Source organism: Dipodomys ordii, unplaced genomic scaffold, assembly GCF_000151885.1.
Source record: "Dipodomys ordii isolate 6190 unplaced genomic scaffold, Dord_2.0 Scaffold14, whole genome shotgun sequence".
Classification (NCBI taxonomy): Eukaryota; Metazoa; Chordata; class Mammalia; order Rodentia; family Heteromyidae; genus Dipodomys; species Dipodomys ordii.
The window spans coordinates 12,841,861-12,853,461 of record NW_012267230.1 but is presented as its reverse complement, the minus strand read 5'-3'; positions in this window follow the sequence as shown (position 1 = coordinate 12,853,461).

Here is an 11,601-nt window from a genome sequence, read left to right as displayed (position 1 = left end):
CTTTCCTGCCCGGGCTGGCTTTGAACTGCGATCCTCAGATCTCAGCCTCCTGAGTAGCTAGGATTACAGGCGTGAGCCACCAGCGCCCGGCAACCTGTGAGATTCTTATCTCCAAGTAACCACTCTGGTAGTGGCACTGTGGCTAAAGTGGTAGAGTGCTAGCCTTGAGCACAAAGAGACTAAAGGATAATGCCTGGGTCCTGAGTTCCAAGCCCCACAGCCGACAAAAAAGAAAAAAAAATCTCTTTAAAGTCTAGAGCTTCGGGTATTCCTGCAAATGTTGCTGGCATAGAATTTTTAGCTTTTATTACTATTAATCTCTGGTATAACATTACTGTTGCTCTTAGTGTCTAGCCATTCTCCTTCTCATGGAGTAAGTTTTTAACCAGGAAAATGGCTCTTGAAGACTGTGTCTACAGAGTGAGGCCGAGCAGGCGATTTTGGAAAAGAAACATTGATGGCTTGAGCCTTGTTTTATTCAGGAGGGAGGGGAGGGCTCTCTGGTGCCCCTTCTCTGTGTTGAAATGTTCTTTTCATTGACGGGGGGGGGGTAACTCTGTAGTGGTTATGAAAACACTGTGGACTTGATTCCTCCCTGTATTGTGTCTCTTCCATTGACCTCTGTGGCTTGAAGGAGTCCAGCAGTTGCAGGTCATCTTTGAGTTCCTGGCATTCACATTCTATACTCTTTACTGAAGCTGCAATGGCAGCCACTGTGCCTGCTCCTCTGTGGACTAGCAGACCAGATGTTTCCCACTTAGGGAGGTCTGTATGTCCTCCAGTTAAGCGTTACTGGGTTATGACCGTGAGCGTTCATTTCTGTGTTTCCTGTGGTTGGGCGCCGGTGGCTCACACCTGTAATCCTAGCTGCTCTGGAGATCCAAGGATCCAAGGATCATGGTTCAAAGTCAGCCAAGGGAGAAAAGTCCCGTGAGACTCTTATCTCCAATTAACCAGCAAAAAAAGAAGCTGGAAGTAGAGCTGTGGCTCAAGTGGTCTCCAGACCTAGCCTTGAGTATCGAAGCTCAAGTACAGCATCCAGGCCTTGAGTTCAAGCCCCAGAATTGGAGCATGTGCACACGTGTGTGCACGCGCACGCACACACACACACATTTGCCAACTCTTTATTTAGGCCAAAGTTTGGTTTGAGTCACTGTTATATAAATAAAATACTCAGAACTTGTGTGCATGCGTGCGTCTCTGTGTCCTTTGAATTTTCTAGCTCAATCCTTAGCACCACCCCCAAAAAGGATTAGGGAAAAAAAATCAAAACCGTCTGTGCTTAGACTATCCTCAAGTGTATCCTAACGTGACCGATTGGTTCTGCAAATGCCTGCCGTATCTCACTGGTGGCGTGGGACGTCCAAACCTATGTCACTGAGCTTTCAAATCCTCGCTGTCACCCCCTCCGGGCGAGCTGGTACTCAGCCCATTTGGGAGGTGAGGACGCGGGACCATCAGGACGTTCTTCTCACTTGTCACAGCTCTGGGAACTTTCCAGAGGGAGAATTCATACTGCGGCCTGGAGGCAGCCGTTAGGGGGATGGGGGGCCTGCGCCCTTGGTGTGGGGCGGGAAGCCCCCAATGATTGACATCACGTTGTCCCCTGCACACGTTAATCCTTAGAATCCAGCAGCAGGACCACAGAAGAAAGAAACAGAAGAATCCACGCAGAAAGATGTGTGGGCAGAGAGGTGAGCCAGTGTCTGCTGCAGGTTGACCTTCCTCTAGTTAAAGACTTAAATGCACAGGACTCCCTCATTTACTTATACTGGTGTGTGTGTGTGTGTGTGTGTGTGTGTCTTTGTACATGCACCAGTCCTAGGTCTTGACCTCAGGGTCTGGTCACTGTCTCTGAGCTTCCCTTCCCCATCCCCCCTCAAGTCTTGTACCCTACTTCTTGAACCACAGCTCCATTTTTGGCTTCTCTGGTAGCTAATTAGAGATAAGAGAGTCTTGTGGACTTTCCCTGGCTGGGCTGGCTTCCAACCATGATCTTCAGATCTCAACTCCCTGAGTAGCTAGGATCACAGGCGTGAGCCGGGGCGCCCGGCTGTATCGCTTAGGTATTAATAGGAGTTATGTTGACTGTGCCGGAGTTTAATCGCTATGCAGTTAAATTCAATGAATGCGGCCTACATGAGTTAATATTATGTAAACTGTAGTAACAGGAAAATTAGGTTGCCTTAATATGATGCCTGCTTTTTAATAGTGTGGTTATCATGATCACAGTAATTTTATTAGCACTAAATAACATTGTATGCCTGTATTCTTGAGCAAGGAGCCCAGCGCAGCCGAGTTTCCCACCCATGGGGAATTTACCCATCCTGGGAAGGTGCTTTGTGGGGCTGGGCACCCTCCCAGCCTCTGAAGAGCTAGAGTGCCCATTTTGTTCAAAGATTTTGGAAGCGAGGTACCATGCTGTACATTAAAGGGAACACACACAGGACAAGAGAGGGGGTGCACATGAACTTTTAAGAGAAAGCCCCCGTCTGCGAACTTGTTAAACGTTTCCAGTTTCGGTGACAGAGCCTCACACCCGTGCGGAGGTCTTGTCTGCTGTCAGTGACCCATCCACAGAGACGTTGGCAGAACAAGAAATTGCAGTGCGTTCAAGGGTGGTTTCCATGTTTCGTTTTTTGTGTTGTGTTGTTCCGTTTTTAAAATGAAACGTCCTTAAATTTGATGATGTAACCTACTTACCGTAGAACACGGTCTGCCAAGGGTTAATAAGAATCTCGAATCCCTTTTCCTTGCATGCTTCTCTTCTTCATTGATGGTCAGAAGTTCCTGTAGATCTAAGAGAAATAAGAACCAAAGGAGGAGAATTTTGGTATCTCCCGGATCCTGGGCAGAGAGGGTGTGGGTGAAGGAGTTCTTAGCGAGGGGGTGGTGGGATTTCTTCCAGAAAGGAGAACTTACAGGCAGCCTATTATGACCCAGAGCCAGATGCAATACTACCGGTTTTTCAGAGGAACCTCTCTGAATTAAGGACCTTGGTTGTGAAGGTCTGGTACTTTGGAATATTTAAAAAAATTGTTTATTAGTTGGTGAAAAAATTACTTTTACTCAAACAATTTCTTTTTATTTGTGGTTGGTTTCGGGGACTTGAACTCAGGGCCCAGCCGCTGTCCCTGACCTTTGATCACTGAAGGCTAGCGCTCCTACCACTCTGAGCCACAGTGCTGCCATTTCCTATAACGTAGGTGCTTGGGTTCTGGACATGACTTATTTAATGTATTTTGAATGTGAATGATCCCTCTTGATCATGTGGATTGAAAACAAGACATCAGTGATGTGCTGGGTGTAGGTGCCCCACCAGTCTTCAGCCTCTGGGGGGAGTCATTGGTGGTAAACTGAGTCATGTGGCACACCCCTGATCTGAAAGGGTTTGTGTTCTTGTACAAAGTCACCAAGAGCTCTTGCCCCATCCTCCACACTGGGCCTACACCAAGGGAGACCTGTGAGGACATGGCGAGAGGAGGTACCCCCAAGGGATATCCACAGAGGCTCTGTGCACCCTCCTGCCTGTCCCCCCCTGACTTCCACCTCCACAGCTCCCCATCTAAGCTTACAGGCCCCTGGCATTGTGTGACAGCATCTAAAGCATACCAGTACAACACCTGATCATAGAGCTAGACCGTAACTGAATGTCTGATCTATCTATCTATCTATCTATCTATCTATCTATCTATCTATCTATCTATCTATCTATCTATCTATCTAATTTTTTTTGTTGGTTGTCGTGTTTGAACTCAGAGCCTGGGTGCTGTCCCTGAGCTATTCTACTGAATGCTAGTGCTCTACCATTTTTTTGGGGGGGGGCCTGAGCTGTGGGGCTTGAACTCTGAGCCTGGGCACTGTCCCTCAGCTCTTCAGCTGAAGGTGAGCACTCTACCACTGGAGCCACTTCTGGTTTTCTGGTAGTTTATTGGAGATGAGAGTCTCATGGACTTCCCTTGTCCAGGCTAGCTTTGAACTGCGATCCTCAGATCTCAGCCTCCTCAGTAGTTAAGATTAAAGGTGTGAGCCACCGGTGCCTGGCATTACCATTTTGAGCCACAGCTCCATTTCTGATTTTTCTGGTGGTTCAGTGGAGATAAAGAGTCTCACAGGACTTTTCTGCCTGGGGGTTGGCTTTGAACCTTGAACCTCAGATCTCAATCTCCTAAGTAGCTAGGATGACAGGCGGGAGCCACCGGCTCCTGGCTTGATTGTAACTTGTAAGTCCAGATCTTCTCATGTGTAACTGAATGAACCTGTGGAAGAAAAAGAAATTGCTTGGTTTTCCATAAAGTGAGATCTGATGTTCATCTTGGTCCATCTTTATCCTTAACGCTAGAACATCTGGTGCGAGTGAATGCAGGTGATGAAATGCTGTTTAGGTGTGTAACTTTCCCCCAACGTGAGGCCTCACAGCAAGGTGTCCGTGAACACTGCGTGGTCCCTACGATTTTAAATATTGTCCCCCCACTGCTGTGTGGCACACACCCTATTATGCACAAATTAATCCTTTTTTATTTTATTTTATTTTTTTACAACTGGTGAAACGATCGTCTGAAGAGCTTAATTAGCGTGTAGGACACGGCCATCTGTAGTGGGGCACTTTAGAGAGAATGAAGCCCCGAGACGCTTGTCACTCAAGCTGCCTCCCGTATTCTGCCTTGCGTTGTATTAAAAATTCAGAGAGGGAATGCTTTAGCCACGGAAGTTTCCGTCTGCAAAAGAGCTCTGGCATGGACTGCTTCACGTCCGCAAAGATGCCATCCATCGTTCCCGTGGTGTGTGTGTGTGTGTGTGTGTGTGTGTGTGTGTGTGTATGCAGGTAATGACGCTCCATATCAATTTCTGCTTTCCCCTCGTACGCATCTTGAGCTTTGCTTCTCTGGTTGTTTTTCCCTTCTCCTCTCTATTTTGTTTCATGGTGGGGGGGTGTGTGGGGGTTTGTTCACAAGCCCTGGGAGTTGAATTAGTGCAGAGCACAGATTGTTGGGGAGCTCTTGTGCGAGTACAAGAACAGGAAGGACCCCAGACAGGGTAAGATAGACGGAAGAGTAGGAGGGACAAAGAGAAACGTAATGACCTGGGGACCTGTGCCAGCATTTGCAGCCTTCAGAAACAGCAACAAAAATCGCTGCTGCTTTGATTTGGGTGAACCCCCAGATTCCTAGGGATGATCCTTTGTGGATGAGTCTCTGGTTGAAACCTGACCAATCACTACAGGCACACACACACACACACACACACACACACACACACACACACAATCAAATCAATCCAATTTATGCATCATCTGGAAAATTTTAGATATTCTCTGGAAATATGCCCCGTCCCTTGAGGCAGAGTGAGTGAATCGCTCTAGCAAGTAGATGCATAAGCACCGCTTACGCTGGAACATCTCTGATTAGACTGACAACAAGACTAGTTCGTATTATAATCTTGTTCTCTATTTTATTTCATTTTTCTCCCCCTACTCTCCCAAAGAGAATTATTCCACTTTGTGTTTTCTCGGCCTGACAAGAGAGTCCTGGGGTATGGTGGGGATTCATACATGTCATGTCAAGAGAACGAATTCCTCAATTATTGCTCCTGACCCCTTAGGAAAGAGGCTATCTTTCGGCTTACAATTGAAAACCAAACATAAAATCAAACAAGCCCTCTGCTGTCAGAGGACTGGCATTTCTTCTCGCAGTCGGTGTGTAGATTGTGTTTCCGTCAGCCATCCTTCCTGTAACCTGGTGGTCATTGAGCATGCGCTCATCTGCAAGGCCTAGGAAGCTAGGGATGCTGTCAATGGCTGGCTGGGCGCTATACAGTCCCAGCACCCTGTGAGAGAGTCCAGCGGGGGTACTGAGAACCTCACAGGAAGGGAACCTGGGTCAGGACCACACTGGACAGGAGAAGGAACCCAGAGCTCGTGCACTTGCATAGCAGTACTCAGGCTAGAGCCTAGACACTGCCCCTGGACACTGCCCCTTTGCTTTTTTTTTGCTTGAACTTTGGGCCTGGACCCTGTCCCCAAGCTCTTCAGCTCAAGGCTAGCACTCTACCACTTAAGCCATAGCACCACTTCTGGTTTTCTGGTGGTTCATTGGAGATAAGAGTCTCACAGACTTTCCTGCATGGACTGGCTTTGAACCATGATCCTCAGATCTCAGTCTCCTGTGTAGCTAGTAATAGTACTGTCATTCAGTGTTCAATGCTCAGATTCCTTTTGACCTCTAACCCTGCGTGACATGCCTTCCCCCCTTCCTGGCTGACATGCTGCCCCCTCCTCAGGACCCTTTTGGGCCATCCTGAAATCTAGAACCAGGTCACGGTAAGAACTAAAGAGATGCTTTTCCTGCCAGAACAAGAGCCAGAGGCTTAGAGGAAGCTCTTAAGGAATTTTCAGTTTGCAACTGAGCAGGAGCTGTTGTTCAGGTAATTTAACATTGATTTTAGTTTAAAAGGCAATTAAGACGACAAGGCCAGCCACTAGCCACTTGGGTTAAATAAGCTTGGATTTAAATCGCTCCCCATCACTGTCTTTGTTCTCCAATGCCCGTGAGCTCCCCTGTGCTGATTTAGCATGCAAGGGGACAGGTGGGTAGAAAAAGGGACCAGCCAAGAGATGGTGTGGGAAGAGGAAACTCAGCCAAAACAAGAATGGGTTCTAAGAGGATTCCTTCTACTTCTGGAAATAGGAATCGGCGTAGTCGCTAGTCCATGGGTGCTGGTTCCTTCTCTATAAAAGCATGAAGACAGCCCCTGGGTTTTGAATCATCCATTTTATTTGCAGGTATTTCCTCTGAAAATCTGAACAGGGCCAAGCTCAGAGAAATAAGGACAAGGATGCAGGGTTGTTTGCCAGAGTAAAAAGAAAGGGCACATCAGTAGAATTGATTTTCTAAAAAGTTGTAAGATGGTGTTCCAGAGGAAAAAAAAAAAAAAAGCTCATAATACAGGACTGCAAAGTACAGAAGATGATAAAAAGGATTTATACGATGCAATCCCAGTGGTGTCTTTGTAAGTTTTCTTTTGCTTTTTTTCCCCCCACTCATGGATACAATGAGAAAATTCTTAAGTCAATGTGTAAATGGTTACATCTTCCAGTTACTACATGGAGGTGCTTGATAACGGGCTTTTTTAAGTTTTGTTTTGTACCATCCTGAGGCTTGAACTCAGGGCCTGGGTACTCTCCCTCAGCTTTTTCGCTCAAGGCTAAGCACTTTACCACTTGCACCACAGCCTCACCGCTGGCTTTTGGTGATTACTTGGAGAAAAGTTTCACAGACTTTACTGCCCAGGCTGGCTTCCAATCATGATCCTCAGATCTCAGCCTCCTGAGTATCTTGGATTGCAGGTGTGAACTACAAGGCTCCTGGAATGGTTCTTTTTTTTTTTTTTTTTGAAAAATACATTTGTTAAAAGGCTAGAAAGCCATGATTATGAGCTGAGAAGCTTGACAGAACTTTCTGTCAGTAGTGAGTTTGGTCCCCCTGCCAAGGTGAAGACAGACTCAGAGGTTCACGCACAATGATGAAGAGGTAGAATGGATGGATCGTTGTAAGAATTCTGCTTCTGGCTTGGATGAAAGATTCCTAGGCCTTATGAAAGAAGGGCCCTCCCCAGCCCCAGTTTAGAGTCAGATGGCGAACTATTCTGCAGGGAAGACTTCACAAGTATTCCCAAGTGGTCCCCGCATTTGTCTATGAAGAAGTGCGGTCATCGATCGGCGACCAACCCAGAGCTAATGGCATCCTCCATACATCATACACTGCCTTCTCCATACTTGCCATAAACTCACCTTCTTCACGCACCGGGATCCCGGGGGTTCTGGACAGACACAGTCAGGAGGTTCCCCTGTCCTGACCTCACACACCGCCTATGTGGTTGCTAGGTCATTTTATTTTATTTTTTCCAATGGATCCGTCTCTGAGTTGTGCTAGGGGAAGATGCTGTTCAAGTGGTAAAGAGGTTAACAGGGCAGTGCTTTTGTGGCTCTGCTCAGGAGATCACCACCACAGTTTCTGGCAGAGCACATCATCTACACTGCATTCAAGGATAAGACTGATCTTGATAAAAATCTCCAGTGTATTGAGCTTTACCATGTTCTTTTTTCTTATGAAGAAGCAACTTGATGCTCGAGTTTTCCAAAACACAAGTGTAAACCAAACTTTCTTTCTTTCTTCCTTTCTCTCTTTCTTTCTTTCTTGCTTGCTTGCTTGTTTGCTTGCTTTTTTCCCTCCCTCCCTCCTTCCCTCCCTTCCTTCCTTCCTTCCTTTTCCTTCCTTCCTTCCTTCCTTACTTACTTACTTCCTTCCTTCCTTCCTTCCTTCCTTCCTTCCTTCCTTCCTTTCTTCTTTTCTTTCTGTGCTGCCTCTGGAGATTGAAAACTCAGGACCTGGGTACTATCCCTGACCTTTTGTGTTCAAGGCTAATGCTTTCTCACTTGAGCCACAGCTCCAAGTTTGGCTTATTGGTAGTTAATTGGGGATAAGAGTCTCACAGACCTTCTTGCCTGGGATAGCTTTAAACCATGATCCTTAGATCTCAGCCTCCTGAGTAGTTAGGATTACAGGCATTGTAGGCTTTATCTTAATACTAACCTAGGAAGAGAAGAGTACGTACCTGGGTGAGGACACGGGATAGATACCGTGGCAGTCCACCCTTGCCATAGGTTCAAGTTCACTTAGAAAACTGAGAAATGTAGAACATAGCAGAGAAGAAAATAATCAACAGCCCTATCTCCACAGCCAGTGCTACCCATCTTTCAGGTTTGTGTGTATAAAACTGTATTGCAGACTCTTTGTCTCTCTTTCCCACCCTGTCTCCTTCCTTCTGCCTCAAAACCTCTCTCTTTTTTATTTTTATTTTGAGACAAGGTCTTCCTAGGTAGCCTAGGCTGGCTTTGAACTCATGAACTTCCTGTCTCAGCCTCCTGAGTTCTGAGATTGTAAGTGTGTACTATTATGCAAGGTATAACATTTAAAAACCTATCTATCTATCTATCTATCTATCTATCTATCTATCTATCTATCTATCTATCTATCTATCTATCTGGATATCCATCATTTATCTGGATATCATCGCGTTCTCTTTTTACTGTTGTATAGTATTCCTTCATAAGATATATCCTGATTTTGATGCCTAATGGGTTGTTTGTTTGACATTTTTTTCTATGACAGGCTGCTGGTGTAATGGTACCTGTACACTTGCTCGTGTGTATTTTTGTTAGGGCAGACAGAGGAAGGCTGCTCCACTTTGGGGTGTTCACAAACACGGTCGCTGTCCATTTGAACAGATACTGGGAAATCGGCTTCTGAAAGGACAAGGTCAAGGAGCAGCGACGCCCTATTCGTGGCTATAGAGGGGGTCACTGCCATTGATGTTATCCTGGGGTTAAGGGGCACCTTGTCCCTCGACCACCTTGTCTGGGCTCCAGTTCCCCACAGGGGTGAGCGCGGACGCGGTTTTAACTCTTTGCAACGCCGTTTCTGCAGGGGAACAGCAATTTATATCAATAACCAGGTCTGGACCCATCTGCCAAGATTGTCACACTCTGTGATTAGATGGCCATATGCGCCAGAGAACCCGGGGCGCGGGGGGGGGGAATGAGGGTGTAATTAGGGTTTGCCATCACTCCCCCCCCCCAGGCCACCCCTACAACCTTGTCCTTGTGATCAGATCATTCCACCGAGAATGCTGGTCTGTGCAGTGATAATGACACTTCCTATAAGAGTATCTCGGTCGTCGCACGGGGTGGGGTGGGGGGCGTCAGGCAAACAACAACACAAATCAAAACACCCTTTCTGTTCTTTGTTCTTTCACCTGATGGCCTGGCAGAATGGGTCTGGGGAACGGGGTGGTTGGTGGTGGTGACACAAGTGAACGTGGGGAGGGAGTTCACTTTGAAGCTGTCCAGGAGGAGAGCTGAGCCCACACCAACCAGGTCCTCTTTGGTTTAACCCAAGGTTTCCTCGGCATCCTTCAAATGCTTTGGCTCCTGAGCAGGTGGGGGGCCTGGGGGGAGGGGCGCGTGGGTGTGCACACACGCATACACACATCCCCTTCCTCCACTCCACTCATAGATGTTCACAACCCTGTATTCGGACCAGATGACAAACAGGCGAATGCACAGAAGGAGGCCAGCTTCCTGGTCTCGATATTGGAGTGGCTCAGAAAGATGGACGGACGGTGCTTATGTAAAGTGTTGACAAGTTAAAAAAAAAATCCTGGAAATACCACCTGGAGATGTGGAGCTGTAAATGAATGTGGAAATAAATATCCTCTGAAAGATTTATTAGCATTTTAAAACTTGTCAATATAAAAAAAAATCATCAACTGTTGGGCACTGGACCTCCTTGTACTAAAATAAAGTAGGTAACAGAAGGGCATAGGCGAAGGCGCCATCCTAGCCTCTTGGGAGCCTGAGATCTGAGGATCGTCTGGGCTGGAAAGTCTGTGAGCCTCTTATCTCCAGTTAATCACACACACACACACACACACACACACACACACACACACACACAGCCTGATGTGGAGCTGTGGCCCAAGAGGTAGTAGAATGCCAGCCTTAAGTGGAAAAAGCTGAGGGACAGCATCCAGGCACTGAGTTCAAATCCCAGCACTGGCAACAAATAACAAAAATGAAGAAAAGAAAAAACACCACACAGGCGGCAACAATCACAGCAGAAACAAAAGGACACAGGGAGCCAGTGAATATTTCATCTTGCCATAGGCCAGGTAGAACTGTAAACATCTACACACATGCATACATATGTCTGTATATGCAGCGAAGACCAGAAAGCAAGAAAGCTCCCCCCTTTTTTTTGCACCCAGAGTTGGCATCCAGTCTCACTCCTGCAACCAGTCATGTATCCCATGCTTTCCAAAAATCACAGAAGCCAGGGATGGCTAGACCCCTGTGGGCCGGGTCAGCAAGCACCCCACCAGGACTTTGGGCCAAGAGGACAGGATAATTCCAGGGTTGGTGCCATCATTCCAGGCCAGTTCAGTTTCCCAAGGTGATCAGAGAGAGGTTCAACCCAAGAGCGCAGCTGTTCACCACCTGAAGCAGAGAGGGAGGTGTGTGTGTGTGTGGGGGGGGCGAGTCCAGGGCTAGTCTCACACAGTACCTAATCCCCCTCCCCTTCAAGCTTGCTTGACCTCCTCCTGAGAGTTGGGGGGGGGAGGGAGGGGCAGGGAAGGCCCCAATGCCTATCAGCTGGGGTTTTCCTCCTCCTTCATGGGGAATTTGTTTTTGGACATGAAGTCCCATCTCCAGAGTCACCCTACGGGGGGGGGGGTGACCTGGGACATTGTTTGTCACCCAGTGGGGGAGGGAGGGGGGAGGGACCAGTGGCTGTCCCGGAGGAGCTGTCCCATGGTGGGGGGGGGGGAAGAGAGAGAGATTGTGTGATTAGCTCAATGCCTTCCAAGTGCCCGGGGGCTCGCGGGGCGGACCCGCGCACCCCGCCCTCCCCACGCTGCTGCTGCTGCTGCTGCAAGACTAGGGACAACAACACCAACAACAACACCCAGGTGTGTGTCATTTGGAGCGCATTGTTGTTGTTTCTGGTGGCCCCGACCCCCCCCTGCCCTCCCCTCCTTCCCCAC